Consider the following 18625-nt stretch of genomic DNA (forward strand, 5'->3'; position numbering starts at 1 on the left):
TATTTTATTTTTTTTAGATATAGTCCATTATTTTTCTCTTTCACTCTGCGGACCTTTTAGCATATGGCAGAAGCGTCTCCATGCATCACAGCAGTCTCTTCACTTAAACTTGCTGCTTTAAACACAAAAAAGTAATTGTATTAAGGCAACTATAAGTCAATCCTGACACACATCAGAAAAGTGATTTTTCTATCTGGACACCTGAGTGAGAGGTGTAAAGATGAATATTTACATAAGCTAACTGAAGCAGGGGAATTTTATTCTGATCTCTTCCGAAAAATGCGGGATCAGAGACTGGAGGAATAGGTATGGAGAGATAACCTAGGAGGATTTTCCTTCCAAGGACAGCGTTTGCTATCCAGATCTTTATATGCTTCCCAGACAAGAGTTTTTAGGAGGGCGTTCCGTTTGCTTGTTTATTATTCACGTATATCCTGAAAGGTTTCTCCTCTGTCGAACAAGATCCTATAACTTTAATAGTTGTTTACAACGCTTCCTCTTCCTACACAATAACGATGATTTTGATAATTAGGATCTAATTATAATGGATCTGACAACAACTTCCAACAACAAAAAGCATCTTTAGAAAAATGAAAGCATATGCGTGAATAGTGCAGGGAGGTGGGTGGGGGAGAGAAATACATTCCTATGAGACAGCCTGAGAACTGAAGCTGAATGGAAAAGTAATTAACACTAAAGAGCTAAAACTGTAATTAAAGAAAATTTCATTAAAGGGAGGCAGGTGATTCCACTTTCCTAAATATGACAAGGTGCTGTATAAAAATAAAATAGCAGCCAGTTTCAGTGAGTGGAGCAGGAAAGCCATGTCTTTAACCAGATCAAATTCTCGAAATTGGCTGTCAAGACGGGATTGTTGTGATTTATACCCGTCTATCAAGCGCATGAAAGAGAGAGACAGGAGAGGAAAAGAGGCAAGCTGCTGTCGCTTCCATTCGCAAAGCACCTTTAATTTCCACGGCACCATCTGTTACCAAATCTAATTCACATTCCCTCCTAATCTGGTTTAGTTCTGTAATACTAATTCTTCCACTACTCTTATGAACATCGCTCTCAAGAAAAAGCTTTGGTTCTGGGTTGGTAAAAAATTGAATATTATACAGTTAAGGTTCTGGTGACTTAAGTGAAGCATGCTGCCCATTAAAATGCACTCCTGGTAAAAGGATTTGTTTCCAGTCAGTGCAGAGATACAGAATTGCTCACGTTTGAAAAAAGTCATGGGGGGAGGAAAAAAAAAATTCACAGCTGATAATAGGAAAGTAGGCTGTGGACATGAAAGCAGAGGTTGTCATAAAATACAATTGTTGTCAAGTTTAGTCACTTTCAGTACTGGCTATAAAACCACTTTGTCACGGTCTCATATCGAAAGCTTGAAACTGTATTTTTGCTAAGGAAACTAAAAGGAGTGAAATGTAAGATTCTATGAGGAAAAAAATATTTCTTTCAAATTATGAGATGCAAATGTCCGAAACCAAAAAGAGAAAGCAAAGAAACCAAAAAGGTAGGGACAAAAACTGACAGTGGTTTAAAACACTCTCCTGAGTGCCAGCATTTCACCAAGTGCCACAGTCTTACTGTTAGCTGTGTGATGATGACAAAAATCCCAATCACCTTTGTGGGACTTGGAAACAAAGTAAAGGACCAGGCCTTTCCTGCGACTAAGTGTTTTCAGCCAGGCAGTCCCTCATCTGCTGGGTCTAGGGGTGACTCAGCTTTCTTCTTGGTTCTCACACAGAGCTCCTTGACCAGGTGTCCTGGTTTCACCTGGGATGGAATTAATTTTCTTCCTAGTAGCTGGTATAGGGCTGGGTTTTGGATTTAGTATGTGAATAGTGTTGATAACACACTGATGTTTTAGTTGTTGCTAAGTAGTGCTTACACTAGGCAAGGACTTTTCAGCTTCCCGTGCTCTGCCAGGTGCACAAGAAGCTGGGAGGGGGCACAGCCGAGATAGTTGATCCAAACTGGCCAAAGGGCTATTCCATACCATATGATGTCGTGCTCAGTATAGAAACTGGGGGGCGTTGGCCGGGGGGCAGCAATCGCTGCTCAGCGATGGGCTGGGCATCGGTCAGCGGGTGGTGAGCAATTGCATCACTTGTTTTTTTCTCTGCGTTTTGTTCCTCTCTCTCTCTTCTTGTTTTCCTTTTCATTACAATTTATTATTATTATTATTTTATTTCAGTTATTAAACTGTTCTTATCTCAGCCCGTGAGTTTTCTTATTTCTGCTCTTCCAATTCTCTCCCCCATCCCACAGGGGAAGGCTGTGTGGTGCTTGGTTGCTGACTGGGGCTAAACCACGACACCAGGGCCTCTTGAAATAAACATAAAAAGAAAAAAAAAGGACCTAGACAAATATTATTAATAATAATATTATGGTACTATTTGCTCATCTTTTACTTACTGATTTTAACACAGATCTTAAACTGCATTTCCAGGGAGTACCACTACCACTATCTCCCTCTTACAGATGGGCAAAGCAAGACACAGAAAGGTGAAGAGTTGCCTAATGCTGCTCAGCAGGCCAACGACATGGCATGGAACAGAATCAAGGTTCTGGGGAATCCCATTCCAGTATATTTTGCATTATTTCTTCTTTTTTTTTTTTTTTTTTTTTTTTGCCATGGCTCTGATGAAAACATGCCTTGGAAGTCAGAACATTTATTTTTAAGAAGGCAACTTGCCTTGAACTTCCAGAAATTAGACCTTTGTTATTTTTAAATATATCATTTTCTCTAAATAGGAAAGTTATTTTAAGGCTAAATTAAATCTCTTCTTATTCCTACATTAAAACGTTTATTTTTCTGTTAAAGTAATCCCAATTTCTTTGTGTGTAGCCTTCCCAAAAATAAAGCCTATGGCAAGAACAGCTTTGGCCAGCACAAAGAGTAATGTGTGAGCAATGTGTAGCTGTGAATAGCCCAAGGTTTTTATGTTGGGTTGGTTTTTTTTTTTTAAGGATTTGAAATAGAAGATGCAGACAATACCAAGGAAAAAAATACTTTGATAGAACAATAATATTCTACAAAATGCAAAAAGGAGCGCTAGTTTTCATTTTATGAAAGAGTAATGCATAAACAAATGCCTGGCAAAAGAAAACATTACAAATTTGTAACTGTTGTGAAGCATCCATGAACAGAGATGTCAGTTCTAAAGATGAACATGAATTCTGAAGAAGTCTCCTCCTCCAATATCACTGCTTGATTCACAAATTGCTTAAATCATCCAGGTAATTTTATAATCGGTGCTGGGTTTGTTATTTTAATGGGAAGAGTAAGTAAAAAAACAAAATCAAATTTGTTCCAAATACAACATATCTGCCATTCACTGTGGGTCAAAACCTTGGGTACAGGGGAATAGACCCAGCAACTCTGAAGCTCTGCAAATTTATACTAGCTAATGGTGTTATTCCCCAACCCAGCTTGTGATTTCAGAGGGTCTAAGGTCCTGATACTCCGATATGCGAGACATAAGTGGATTACCATAACCTACTGCACCCAAGGAAAACCACATTGACATTGAAGGACTCAGAGTCCTATAGCAGTCTATATAATTTTTTTTTTTTTTTTTTTTTTTTTACACGAAAGCATTTGAGTGATATGAGCCCTGGCTGTTAATGTACAACATTTCTATTTCTACACTATAAAGTCCCTTAACATTTGTAAATGAAAACGGTAAGGAAAAAAAAACCCTCTTCCTTTGAATTCTTACTCTTTGTTTGTTTATCTATCTTGATTCTGGAAGCACTGGAAATTAAAAATAGGCAAAACAAATAGTTCAGTATGTTTACTCGGGTATGGTACTGATGATCGAATTCATCACATGCTGAGATAAATCAGAGAATTTATATAAGCAAAACCCATGCAGCTTAAGACTCTTCTAGTCTGTCTTGGATTTTAATGTGTGATTACAGATTTTTACAAATAAATAAATAAACCTTTGGCTTTTCACAGTTCCTTGTTCTTCACATATTACTACGTGTAATTCAAACCTATTTATGCCACTGGGTTTACATGTCAGAGATTTGCCTCTGGATATAAGCAGCAAAGGTCAGGAAGTAATGGCTTTCACTTTTAAAATGCCTGCATGAGTCCAGCAAGTTTGCAGGATGAGCTTTTCACAAAGTCCTGATACAGTTTATATTCTTTTAGCTTTTGCCTTCTATTTTGGTGGGAGTCACAGGGAGAAAAGAAGGAAATTCAGCATATTCCAGAAAAATTGTCTAAAGTAACAAATGTGTACCAGCCCAATTACTACGTTCAGAAGAAGGAAGTTGCTACTTGCAATTATAAAGCAATCGTATCAATATGCTGCAACTATTACACGCTGAACCTGTGGTCATCTTTTCTGTAAGAAGTCACCAAGAGACTTGTCCAAGAAAAGCTTTACATGAACAGATCAGCATTAGTTACTCCATATTGCACACTGAAAATTTCAGCTGTATTTTAATGACAGACTTGCTTCAATTATTTCAACAGTATAAAGTTTGGATCAAATATTTATTTCTTGTAGATCTAAAAGTTCTGCTTAAGTCGACTGTCCTTGGGTAAGCAATGAAAGAAAGACTGGCCTGAAGAGAGCACTGCATTCCACCATAAAACTAAATTAACACACATGTTTGATCCTGAGAAGTTTTGTGCCCCGCTAGTTTCAGCACAAGTTCAGGCTCAGCAAACTGAGTATCATCGCTGATCAGTTAATGGGAGTGCATTAAATGATAATTTTACCAGATTGGGCTTTACATTTTGTATCATTATAGGACTAAGGCCTGGAATAAAAATCCATCTGCATTTCACTAAGCATCTGCCTAGAATATACATCAAATCTGCTCCACTCCTTCACTGGTTCTTTACACAGTAGAGAGTCTGACAGCAACTGAGTCTTTAGCCTGGAGTTCTAAAAAATAAATTATGAGCAACCAAGATAACACCAACATACTCAAAACTTTAACTGCCCATAGTTGGAAGCTTAACAAACTGAGGGTGTTTGTGAAGATCAGCATGAACACCTAAAGGAGGCCACTCTCAGCTACCCCTAGATGGCTGCATCAAACATACTGTCAAATCCAAAACGGGACATAAACTGAAACATCTGTCATAGGACAACAAATAATGATAGCCAAATGATGATGTGGGATTGGCTGACTGTACATTATACGCGCATGGTTATCCTACAGGTTGTATTAAATATGAGAGCCTAAGATTTATGTTATGGGTGATAAGGCCAAGAATGCTGTAAAAGTGAAAAAATATGGCAACAGTATGCAGTACATCACTACTAGGATAATTATTTATATAAAAAGTTCCCATTCTTAGACTTCCAACATGTAGGGATAAAATTCATATATTCAAAGAAGACATAATAATAACCTGTCAGCTTGTGGTGATGGATATGTTTTTAATCCAAATGACCACAGTCTCCAGTCTACCTGTCATAAAGGGACACGAAAAATTGAATTTTACTTTCATAATTCTTTAAGTTGAAAGGGAAAAACACAGAAACATGATAAGTAGCTCATTCCAGTGGACAGATGGACAGGCAGTAGTAAAATGTATGAATAAAAGGCACTGTTCCTTCACTAATGCTATTTTCACTTGTTATGTACTGCAACTCAGAGACAGGTAAGGTATTCCTTCCTTTGACTTTTCAAGTATATCCCTATATAATCTAAGTTATATTCCATACAATAAGAGATTCCTATAAAGACTAAGAAGTGTATTACACTATTTAGCTGTCATTTGAAAGCAATCCTGCACAAACTAGCATAAAAACACTACTTCATGTGCATCTCACTGACTTGAGGTACTTGCCCACAAAGGTCTCCTACTCTTCAATTCTCTGCTACTGCGAAGGAGTATCCGACCTGTATATTTTAATTTCTAAAAATTCACTCCATCCAGGAACCCTGGCAGAAATTTAATAAATCTATCAGTCCCTTCTGATGCAGAAGGAAAGCTACACAGCCCATTCCTGTCCCCTCCACCCATCACACATAAAAACCCACACCACATTTGCCACAAATCTTTCCCAGCCTGCATTCTTCCAGGGGTAAAAACGACAAAGAAATTTAACTAAGTTAATTTTAAGTGCTGAAAATGTAGGCAGACTGCTCAGTTATTTCATTTTAAAAGATCTTCATTTTTCCCATCTGTGTTATGGCAATTTTATTACACATTCGGCAAATTTACAGTAACAAGATGTTCCCCTGACAAATTAATCACTTTCCAAGCATTTTATCATATAAATAAAATATCACCTCAAGAGAGAAAATCAGCTCAATCAGTTGATTTAACCCATCTTTCGGGGAACTCGTCTGAAACAGATTGAGTGCATTTTTTCTGAAGAGGGACTGGTGCACACATCCTCCTGGACTCCCAGCTCGTATGGTGAGGTTTTTCCAAAAGAAAATGTTTAAGACTAGCTGATAGCATGCAAGATTCTTACTGTTAAGAACTACATTGCTGCAATGAGAGATCTCCATCAGGAACAAACAGAGACTCATTTAGAAGTTGGTACAGGTTTTAACTGAGGAACTACATTTCCCCTTAGATCACTGATAACTATTTCTGCAGCATTTCTCTGGTGTTTTGCAACAATCATAAGATAAGAGTAAAATATATATTGTTTTTAATATCTACTCTAATGTTTTAAGAATCTCATAACAACATAACTCAGGTAAAACTCCAACCAGTTTGGCAGCTGATGAAACGTATGGTTTCTTGCTTGGCTTTTTAAAATTTCCCCAGCGCCCTCTACTCATTTTGGAAAGTAAATTTTGTTTTTACGAAAAATAAGAGACTGGCAACATCAGCAATGCAATATATGAACAGTAGAGAAGCGGGTTCAATTCAAGTTTTCCCATACTTATCCTTAAAACAACTCGATGCCTTTCTGGAGAGAATCTGTCACTGAAGCAATTTAACCTCTCTGCTATTTAACCTTTCTCCCTCTGCCCTGCTCCCCCCATTCTCCTTCCCATTCAGGGACTGCCAACAAGTATAAACAAGAACAAGGAGGACTACCTCCGTTTATGTTACTAGAATCTGAAGGTCTTAAAGCCAAAAGATTTTAGCCAGATTTGTTATTTTTTTACCTGGTGTTAGTAGTATCAATATAGGCTTTTTGTATTTATTCCAACACTCTAAAGAAATATGATAGCAAATCACCCTTTTGCCAGAAGAATCACCCTGCCAGACAACACATACATAATTCTTGCAACATGACTATACTCTTCAATGAGATACTTACAATATTCTCAACAACAAAGTTGTGGGTGCCAAGGAAAAGAAAATTCACACATCTAGACAGCCTTTTCATCCCCTTTACTCCCTCAGCAAGATACTAACTTTACCTCCCCAAATACTAACACATGAAAAACGCATGTAACAACACAGTTCACTAACCTACAAGCAGGAAAATAGCGTGCTTTATGGAATGCTATCAAATACCAACATAAATGCTAGTATTTGCTACTCAGCCCATATAATTAATAATGCTGTAAATAGCCATATTAATACTACAAGGCATCAGTATTAAAAGCTGCAAGCTCTGCACAACCCTGAATGGCTTAAGTGTTATCAATAAAGACTGTTTAGATGAACAATTATGAATTTACATAAATACAAAATTCCATATCCTACATGTACCTTTTACCTGCTAAAACATTCCTGTTTAGGTACTTTTAAAAAAACGACTCTCAGAGGTTATGAAACACAACAAAGAATTCTGACCATAGGTCAGAGCAACTTCAGATCTTTAAACGGATGCTGAAAACTTAAAACAAAAAATAAATTTTAAAAAAGCCAAACACGAGACAATTAATTATAGTACTTCTTAATCTTATTCTTTTCTATATTGGAAAAATCTAAGTATTTGTTGTGCAAGATGCAAGTGAACCAGGCCGACTGGAAAGGGTTTAATTATCCATTGACCCCTTCCTCCAAGTACTCCGCCAGGAAATTTACTACCTGTATCAAGTGACTTACGCATGCAAGCTTTGCAGGATCAAGTCCCAAAAATTAGAGTTTCATTTAAGGAGCAGCTTCTTCAGCTTTTGCTAGAAAAAAGGGCATTCTAAACATGAAGGATGTGTCATGGGATGCTTGCTTCCTTCCCTGAAGCGTAAACAATGGAAATAAGTATTTTTTCCTGTTCTAATTAATGTATATTTTTTAAAGACTTGGAGCAGCTGGAACCTTAAGTCAATGGAAGATATTCTGTTCTCAACCATTACACACAAATCAGCCATTTTTGATCTAAACATAACTGAAAGCAGTGCTTTCCTTCAGCATGAAGTGTAAAGTTCAAACACCGCGATGAGAAAAAGTACAGGGAGAAGATACTACTTTCTCCTCACTTACATCTTTAAAACGGAGCAAAATTCAGTGAGTTTAAGTGACATCAGGATATAACTTTGAACCCAGCATCCTGCTAAATATTGAAGACCCACGTGCCAGTGCAGTCACTGTGTAAGTGGATGAATTTGATTCCTTGCAGTAAACACACCATTGCTTTCAAGATTCAGCTCAACTGGTTACAGGATCTGGCCAGCATTTTATAAAAACTCATACAATGTTCAAACCAAAGCATAACAATCCATAGCCATTCACAAAATGATGGGCAAATCTTGCATACCTCATGTACGGCAGAAAGCTCCAGGATGAGAAGCAACCTCAGAGAACGTTGGGTGTTCCTTATTTAACCCAAATTCCTATAACATCCATTTATTCTGACAATATCTAATTGAGGCAAAGCGTCTTCATTTGGTACATCTTTCACAGTCTGCTGATGGACTACAAAAATTCTGCACATGGCATTTAGATGCTTCGGCCTAAATGTTTGAGATGCATCAAATTCCTTCAGTTGGCCTTTAAATTAAAAATTAAACTCTTCTTTTGAAAGTCATGTCCTTGCAGTTCTGAAATAGCCACTAATCCTTTTATACACCATAAAATATTTTCATCATTTTTTTTCCCTGCAATTGTTTCCTGATTCACCACAGAACATATACTGTACTCCTAAAATCATTTAACAGTGGAGTCAATCTATAGGGAGAATGAGAACTCAAAGACCTGGAAAGTTAAGAACATAGAGTTTAAGTTACTTTCAAAGGTTAAATTAATCTTCATTTAATGGGGGGATCACATAACTTCGGGGATCACGTTTTAGATGGAAGATGGATATTCACACTGACTCAGATACTTTAAAATAGTCTCCAGGATCTCAACTTTTGCAAACAAAACCTCTTCAATCTGAGGAAGATACAGGACACAGAACCTTTTAATTTGAAAGATGACAAAGTGGATTATTGGCTAGTTACACGTGCCAGTAAGGTGATCCATTACCATGGACGTTCTACTGCAAGTACACCATGTCACCTTAATAGTAGCTAGAGCCTTATTGGCTTAAAAAAAAACGTAAAAAGGGTTTTGCATGTGAATTGAACATAATAGGTTTGACATGGACTAACCTTAAAGAATCCAATCCACTCAAATCCCTTTGAAGGCTGCAGCTGAATTTCATGCAAATCTTAGAGAAGTAGCCAGGCTGTTGGGATTTCAAGATGCTGTGTCCCTTTCTTCTGCAGATCTAAAACCAGGCAAAACAATAACACAAAACCCTCCCACAATTTCAAGGATTCCTCTTAAGATGATCCTGGTTTTATTCTTTGGCCCAGGAAAGTTTGACATTTAAAATCAGAAAGCAAGAAGAATCTTACGTCAGGAAACATATCCAAATATGAAGCCAGTCTTTTATTTTTTTAAACACAGCATTGGACTAATGTTTCCTGCATTTGAAAAAACATCTGACATGACAGCACTATTATTAAAATGTTTAGAATAGAATTATTCAGATTAACTTCCTATGCTCAAATCTAGCACTAACAGTTTTTATCTTTTTAAAAAATAATTCAATTTTAGCAATAAATAATCCACCATAGACTAAACCTTCTGGTGGTCATTCTGAAATTCAAGAAAGCAACTATAAAATAAACTTACTCATTTTTTCAAGACCACTGTAACAACAGGAAATTCTGTTTGCTCATCTGCATTAAAAATATCTAAAAAGATTTAAATGTTCTACGTACGTTTACGTAGGCACAAAAGCATATACATTTTTGTCTGTATAACAATATATACACTGACAGCTGGAAAATTATTTGTTTGATGACTGGATTTAATCTTCACCTGATAAACATGAGAGGAAAAGGAAAAGCAAAAGCATTTGTCAACTGCTTTTCCTCTTAGAATAAAGTACAGATGACTACAAATGTAACTAACTATATAACCAAATCAAAACCACACACTGTGTATAAAGCACCGACTATGCAAAGTAGTTATAAATTCTTGGTTAACAAAGGGCACAGAAAGCCCTTAAAGGAAATATTTTATTTCTGCTAAATTAATACCTAAAAGCATTACATTTCATCAGTTTCACTTAGGTTTAAAGTCCCCAAAGATTCTCCTCCTGAAACTGGCTATATTTTACGTGCAAACCAGGCTGAGAGCTATCTAAATCTAGATAAAACTCATTGGCTTGTAATCTTCACAATGATCTATACATCTAAATCTATATGCAAATCAAATGCTCTCATGCATTAACACATTCCAAAGCATCTAGGAGTAAGAGAGTGCTTTCTCCCTCTCACAACCCCCCTCCTTTGCTGCTCTCCCCCTCTCTTTATTTACACTAGCTACCTAAATAATTCACACTGCCTTCTTTTCAGCCTGAATGTTCTTCTGTTGAAGCCTGCAATGAGCTATTGCAGTAACCAGATGGACACATGAATGCAGCAGGTGGGACAGATGGCAGACCGCCCTGTCTGACGCTGGCTGCCTCAGCTTGGACTGCCTTTTCCTTCCAGGTACATTATCATCAGCGTAGCAGAAAGCACTGCGCAGAGGGAAAAAACCCTTTACATACAATACTATATGAATTTGTTAAATAAATGACCAGATGCTTATTTGCTTTTTAAATCAAAATGCAATTCACTTCAGAGTACGTAAGAAGCATTTCTCCTCTTCCCTTAAAGGAGAAAAGTCCATCTCTATTCTCCAGGAAGCCCCCCCGAGTGGTGCACATGAAACAAAATATGCCTGAAATCTTACAAAGATCTTAAACTCCTGACTTCACAAAAATTTTGATTCAGCTTCAATTTCCAAATACCTCTACCCTTTCACAGGTAACTGTTCCAATTTTGTTCTTTAATATGAATTTATGTATCTTCTGGTACATGGTCACAGTTTTTAGATGAAGTCTTAACAGCTATTATACATACAGTGATAAGCCTCAGTTTCCATCTGTGTAGTATGTTCCTTGACTGAATTTCTTCTGTTTCCCATTTCAGGAGATATATAAAACTAATAGTTTATTACAAAAGATTTGATACTTCTAGGGAAAATGCAAACAAAAGCTGAGGCAGTAAGTCTTTCTTTGACTGCAAAAATTAACATTTTAATATGTTGCTTTCCTCTCTGGAACACTGGGCAAAACACAGTGAAGATGACAGTAAGAAAAAACTGTAATATGCGTTTTAAGCAAGAACACATGAAACTGAGAAAAAAAATAAATCTGGTGACACATCTGACAGAGTTGGACTGGCATCAGTATCATTGTACCATAGAAGTTACTCTTTTCATACAAAATATATTGCCATCCAAAGGAGCAGAAGTGATTAACTTCATACTCTTTTCAAATCAGTAGACAACTGATTCAGAGTATTAAGTGAAATCCTGTTTCAAGGACAATTTTTAAAAATAATATTGAAAAAAGGTATTAAATGTACGTGGTCAGTTAGATGCTCTATGCAATCCTATACTACCCAGATTTGTCTCTCCAGCCTCTTCTCTCACCCCTTGTGCTATGTCAACGACAGCAGCCTGGGTTGCTCCCTGCTCTCCCTGTCTCCCTTTCACCGTGCTTTTCTCTCTACCTCCTTTTCATTAAATGCACCTTCTCTGAACTGACACAGAGGAAACCACCCACCTCTCCCTCAAATGCCAGGTAGATTTCTGCTGACCTACAATAAAACAATCTATACATCCCTGCTAGCCTGAAGTTAATACTTTTATTTTAAAGTAAAAATACAAAACCACACACAAATTTTACGCAACTACATATGCACACATACAGAGTACGGTTGCACTGGTCCTATTAAAAAGTATGTTGAGCCCTTTTCTGCAGTTTTCATGAATTGCTTGTATTTGTAGTCATCAAAGCTCTTGAATAGGAACTACCTATATTTACACACTGTACACCACAGTTGCACGACAGGGGCCTCTATATACTACCATAATAGAAATACTAAATAATAACAGGGTAAATCATATGGAAGTGATTTGCAATTACACTCAACTACTGAGTCAAAATATATTTAAAAAAAAAAAAAAAATAATCAGAATAAGCAATTACACGATGTTGAAGGTAAAAGAAAAAGTGTAAGTCAAGACATGTTCTGTGTTAGATTCTGCTCCCTCTGAGCATACTGGTACAACTGGAAAAAGAAACTGACTGTAAATAAACCTGTATGAGTAAACAAGGACTGGTGCAAACTGGCAACTAAAGCCTGAAACAAACAGGAACTTATATCTTCAGAGATTTAAACACACTTAGTAGGGACTCAAATAATAATAAACATAGTAATACAGCATCTAGTTTCATCTGGCCCAGGGAGAAGACATAGCAGTATTACCAAAAAGTTTATTCTTGTTTATTTCTGACCTGGCAGAAGCCAGGAATTACAGAAAACCTCAAGGGACAGACTGCTTTCATGGGATGCCCAGGCTGATTCTGAGGCCAAAGAGGTTAAGCACTTCGGATAAACTTTGGATAAGCAGCACAACTTCTGTATGAAACTGAAAATCCTGAACTTTAAGGTTTTATATTACCATCTCTCGGGGGGGGGGGGGGGGAGGTGAAAGAATCCAGGGATCATACATGCAAACTGACAACATTATGCAATAGATTTTGGTACCAGCAACTTCTAGAAATGGTGAACTATGCACTACCAGCTTCAGAAAAGCATTTCAAGTTACAGTAACTAGTTTACATCATCACAGATAGTAAAAGCAGCGCACTTTACAGTCAGTTTGCAAATGCTATCACACAAGTCATGATTTCACTATGATGATATAAGCTGTTTTCTAAACAACAATATATGAAAAGAACTCTGAACATGCAGGAACACCCTCCTTAAAAATAAACCTGAGCAACTGCCAGGTTGTCACAACAGGAACACACAAGCTATTGGAGTGGCCAATCATAGAACAAAACTTGGATTCAAAAAGAGTATTACATTGGTAAGCTTTTTTCACTACTGATAAAAAGTTAATGTAATGAAAAAATAAGAAATCCCAAGCCTTCTGTTTTCATCAGCAAAACTAATGGTTGAAACTGGTCATGTATATTCTTAGTGTTGAAATTGTTTGTATTTAACTACATGTGGGGAAAAAAATAGGGGAATAAAGAATAAAATAATTCATATAGAAGGCCACAAGACCAATACTAGGTTCTTTCTGGTTTGGACGTATTTTCACAGTTTAGGTATTATTTTTAAATAATTGTTTTTAATGGATTTATTAAATCCACTAATTAATAAGGTGATATGACTATTCAAGGTATTCTAGAAAATATATTAATTCTTGACTATTTTTTACTCTCAAACAAACCTATTCAATTCTCTTTAACTTCAAATTTAAACTTTGAATGCAATCTTCCTGCTTGTGTAATGCTTGCCATTGCTATGTGGACACCATGCGTAAGGCAAAGCCCTCATCATCTGAAGCCTGAGGTATCCCCCCAAAAATCAGACCTGTACCTCTAAAGAAAGGGTTGTATATGGACATCTTGACAGCAAAAGGAGTTGAGTTGCACAGGTGTCTCTGAAGACAGGATCTGGACCCTGCAGAAGCAGCTATTGTTCATAAAGGTGTTTCAGTAAATAAATTTGCATGCCTAAATACATATCTATAATCTGGTAATTTGCAAGGAGCTACCGCTGATGAGACAACACTGAATGATAAAAACCCCCTTCATTCTGTTCTATGACAAAAGTAATTGTCAATCCCAATCACATGTGAGCATCATAGGAAAGAAGACATAATTATACTTAAACTGGACTTGATACAAATACCATGAAGTTGATTTTCAAAAGGATCAAATTTTCATTAGAACTCTGCAAACAGAAGATCTGATGAGTTTTCCTAGGGCTGAGGTTGTAGGACTTCTGAAAAATGCTTCAGGAAAAATGAGTTGTGTTTCTTGGGGGTTGGAGTTTTGGTTTTGTTTGGGTTTTTTGTTGGTGGTGGTGGGTTTTGTTTTTTTTGTTTTTTGGGTTTTTTTTGGGGGGTGGTATTTTGTTTGGGGGTTTCTGTTGGTTGTTTTTTTTTTTTTTTTTTTTTTTTTTCAAATCAAGCTACATACATTGTGCAAATGCAGCCTAATAGATACTAACCTCTTTTCAAAGTCTGGTCCAGGAATAACGGGAAAGAAAAAAAAAAAACCAAACAAAACCCACAAAACCAAAACCCCAAACAACAAGTAAAATTACCCACAATATTTATGAAAAATTATGTCACCTTAAACACATCTTTACCTAAAACATGAAAATTTCTCTGATCAGGTAATATACTGATAGAGGCAGGGAAATGGGAGTAGCTTATAAACAATCCTAATATAAAACAACAAGTAAATTCTGCTTCCACTGCAAATGTATCCCCCTAACTTTTAATACAGAGCATAAGTGAGGGCAGAATTTGATGCTGAATGTAATAGATATAATAAATACATGGCTTTAAAAGCTACCAAATATGCAAATGCCAAGGAATGGAAAAGCTGCCTTTTTAAAGGAAATGTGTACAGAAGAAATAAGCAGACATTTAACCCTAAATCGTAAAGGTGTAATTTCAAAAAGACAATACAATCTACCTGCTCCCCTATGCCAATGACCAAAAAAATTAAACCCTGAATGCCGACATTCCATCCTCCCTTCCCTCCGCTGTAAAAAGGGAAGCACTAACTTTGAACGCCTAGACATTTGCCTCTATGCCTCTGGTTCAACACTAACAGAGGTCTACTCTTAAAGGAGGAAAAAGTGACTTTAAAAATCTCAAATACATAGTAATTCTTGCACTTATTTCTCTGCAGCTGAGCAGAGCCATTTACATAGTCCACTGAACACTGTTTAGTAAACACGACAAGAGTGCTTCTATCTTACTGCCCTTGTAAAACCAAGGCAGGGGTTCTGTTTTTAGTGCACACTCTGGTTCAGTGTTAATCCTGTTTTATGTTGTTCACACCTGCTGCTGACTAGCAGCCTGCTGATGGGTTGTGGTTTGTGCTGCTCTGAGACAATCCTCACCAGCTTCAACAAAAAACTAATCACTAAAGTGGAAACAAAACTCCCACTGCTATGCAAAAACCATAAAAGGGAAGAACTGACGTGCATGCCTCAATTTTCCTTACTCTGCTACTTCAGGCTGATCAAAATTTAACATTGGGGTTTAAGTGCGTATGCTTGTATTTAGTCCTCACGCCTACCTTTTCTAGGAGTTCTTCTCCAGACAGCAAATCTTAGAGACAAATGTCATGGACACAACCTTTATAAATATATGCTGTGTAACTCACCTTTTCCTTTGTGCCTAAGAAAATAATAGGCTTTGCTTTAACAGAAGTACTGAATGTTGATAAAGCATCCTTCTGTGAACCTTTATAGAAACAGGCTTTTGCAGATTTTCCAAGAAACTTCCTTTAACATATTTTCACATTAAATTCAAATGTTACTGTTCTAGAAAACAGCTTCTTTTTTATCACAAAACTGATCTACACATTTAAGAATTTAAAAAAAAAAAAAGAGAGCCATAAAGTCAGATCTTCGTCCCACTGATCCCAGCAGTAAAATACACCTATGCCTTCATAAGATTGAGTAAGTACAGAAGTTTGAATGCTTTACCAGAGACAAAAAGGTGATCTGTGATTAAAGGAATGGGTCTGGAATTACGTAGTGCTCATATTCAGAGAGAATAAGAAAATCGAGGAAAGGAAAACCAATTACAACAGAAACCCTTTGTTTGGCAAACGCATCGATGTAAATGGTGCGTTAAGATCAGAGATAGAAATCACATGCAACTTTACTGACTCAGAGACTCAGATGTAGGCACTGTTACCTACGGCAAAGTTTTGCACTAGAAAAGTCTCTAAAATGGAGGGCAGAACATACTACTTTCACACCTACTTTAAGGTACTCTTTATATGACTAGAATAACATAAAGAAGCATCAGAATATTTGGACAGCAAACTCTGTGTCTCCTTTATCCGGTTATGCCATCTTGGCCTATTTCTTTCTACAAAAGAGAAAGTAGAAAAATGCTTTCTGTCCAAGAGCCAAGTTCTTATACCTCTTAAACACTACATGAACCTTTTCATAAATAAAATGTTGGTTGGAGGCCAGTCAAGGCAATTCTCCATCTATTAAAATTTATTTTGCATCTCATGGGGAAAGACGTCCTGAATGACCATGACCATCCTCTGTGACTTTTTAATTCTGCACAGGAAAACCAATGTGTTTCTGCCTATACAGGAAGATAATATGCATCAAGCAGACACGTGTATTCCACGTTACAGCTTTTCATCCAAAATTCATCAGCAGAAACAAACCAAGATCAATCAATCTTTACGTAAATTCAGCATTTCAACCTCTCTTGCAATTCAGATGTAAAACCAAGGAAAAAAGGGGTCAGTCTCACTTTGTCTTACCATCTCCATCTGAAGGATTTCTACCTCCTCTTTAGTCAACACAAGACTGAAGATATTGGCATAATGCCAACACTGCTTTTAAGCTCACACAGAAAATATTATGGGGTAATCTTAGTATTTCCTAGTCACACTCCTTTAGGCAACTCTATACTGGTGCAAATGTCACATCCTGGCAGTGAATCCTTGGACACAGGCTCCATTTCTTCATTGATTTCTTTTAAAATACTACCAAATCAGTCATTTTTTAAATCAATTATAGAGACTGATCCAAAATCTACTAAAATGAATGGCATTCTTTCCATTTAGTTTTGAATCAGGCCACTACAAGTAAAAGCAAAAGATTTCTTAAGACAGATGCAAGAACTTGGGAGCAGGCCGTCCTTCATACCTTGGAAAATCTCCGCTAACTTACCTAACAATGGTACAAAAACCCCACAGTAATTTTGTCAAACAGCTGCATCTGCAGTATTCCTGTTCCAGCATTACCTAATGTGCAAGTATCACACATTTTTTAAAAATTAAAAAAAAAAGGGAGGGGGGGGAAGGGGAGTGGGGAGAAGCCCCGCCCCAGTCATCCATCAAGTATACATCCAGGCCACTGCTCCTCAGAAATTTAATATGTGCTAAAAAGATATAAAAAGACATAAAAAGCTTTCGGAAATAAAAGTGCTTCAGAAGCTGGATTTTAATATTGCCAGGTGGGGTTTTTGCCAGATTATAAAATTGACTTAAATGCCAGGATACAGCATTTCAGAAGCGGCAGCAGCCTACATATTGTCTAGTATTAGTGGCTGAAGTGTATTGTTGAATCCAAAGCTAGGCTATCATGGGGGGGGTGGGGGTGTAAATAAATAAATAAATAAAAATTGGCATTCCCCACCAAGCTTGCTACCTGCTGCCTTCAAGCGCTCTTTTCAAGTATGGCCTCCACAGCAAAAAAGTTAAGACTACTTTATTTTGATTATAGTGCTTTCCCCAGGCAGAAATTTTTATTTCAGTTTGAATCCTTAAACCATTACATTTTCAGTGATGCATTTTTATATTTACAGTTGACATCTTCATAGAAGAATGAAACCTTTGAGCAACAGCTCTAAAGCATGAAGGTTGCCTGCAGTAAGTACTTAAATTATTTTACACCCAAATGGAGCCAGTTGTTTTTAGCTAAAATTTAATAAACCTTAAATCAATGACCTTTCTTCTACTGAAAGCCTGCACTTGGGAAAACTAACTTTCCCAAGAAACGTATTTTGGTGAGTAAATGCCAAACAAAGGGCTATTTAAATCTGAACATTTTCTCAATTTATAGCTTGTGAACATTCAGCTCCTAAATTCCCAACTGCTGCCTAACGTATAGAACAGTGGTGCCTTGGTTTAATCACATCCCATTGATTTCAGAGTGTCACAGTGATCTCATTGACAGTAATCAATAATAATCCAAAATCAATCAAATCTGCTCTTGCACTATCATTCATCAAATTTGCATATCCCAAAATTAATTGTAGGCACGTGAAAGGGAAAGAACCTGGAAATAAAAAAGGTACAAAAATAAAAATCGGTAAACTTTGAGAAGATAATAGTGCATCCGAGCATGCTTCATGCCTGCTGGGGTAAGTTAATGATGAATCATACCTGGCCTTACCAGCTAAGACTCTGAGATATATTCTTTTTTGAACACAAAAATACAGAGCAACTGAAGGCAGAGGACACACTAGTAAATGATCAAGCATTATGTTATGAACAGCCGTGTTATGTGCTGAATTTCAAATGTGTTGCCAGTATATTACAAAATGCGCAAGTATGTTACACTGTGAAGAACTGCACATTGTAAGTTAGCCACTGCACTTCACAGAGCA

The 18625-nt window shown here is 36.9% G+C and overlaps 1 protein-coding gene across 14 annotated transcripts in view; it reads right to left on the reverse strand.

Moving 5' to 3' along the window:
- ESRRG (estrogen related receptor gamma) overlaps positions 1-18625 on the reverse strand; it is a 392081-nt gene that overhangs the window by 139522 nt on the left and 233934 nt on the right. The window contains exon 1 of one of the 14 annotated variants that reach the window (XM_072856943.1): positions 9490-9510. The exons of the other annotated variants lie outside the window; for them this stretch is intronic. The gene's annotated coding sequence lies outside the window, so the exon portion shown is untranslated. Of the gene's footprint in view, positions 1-9489; positions 9511-18625 lie in introns of those variants that run through there. 14 annotated transcript variants of the gene reach the window in all.

Source organism: Ciconia boyciana, chromosome 3, assembly GCF_034638445.1.
Source record: "Ciconia boyciana chromosome 3, ASM3463844v1, whole genome shotgun sequence".
NCBI lineage: Eukaryota > Metazoa > Chordata > Aves > Ciconiiformes > Ciconiidae > Ciconia > Ciconia boyciana.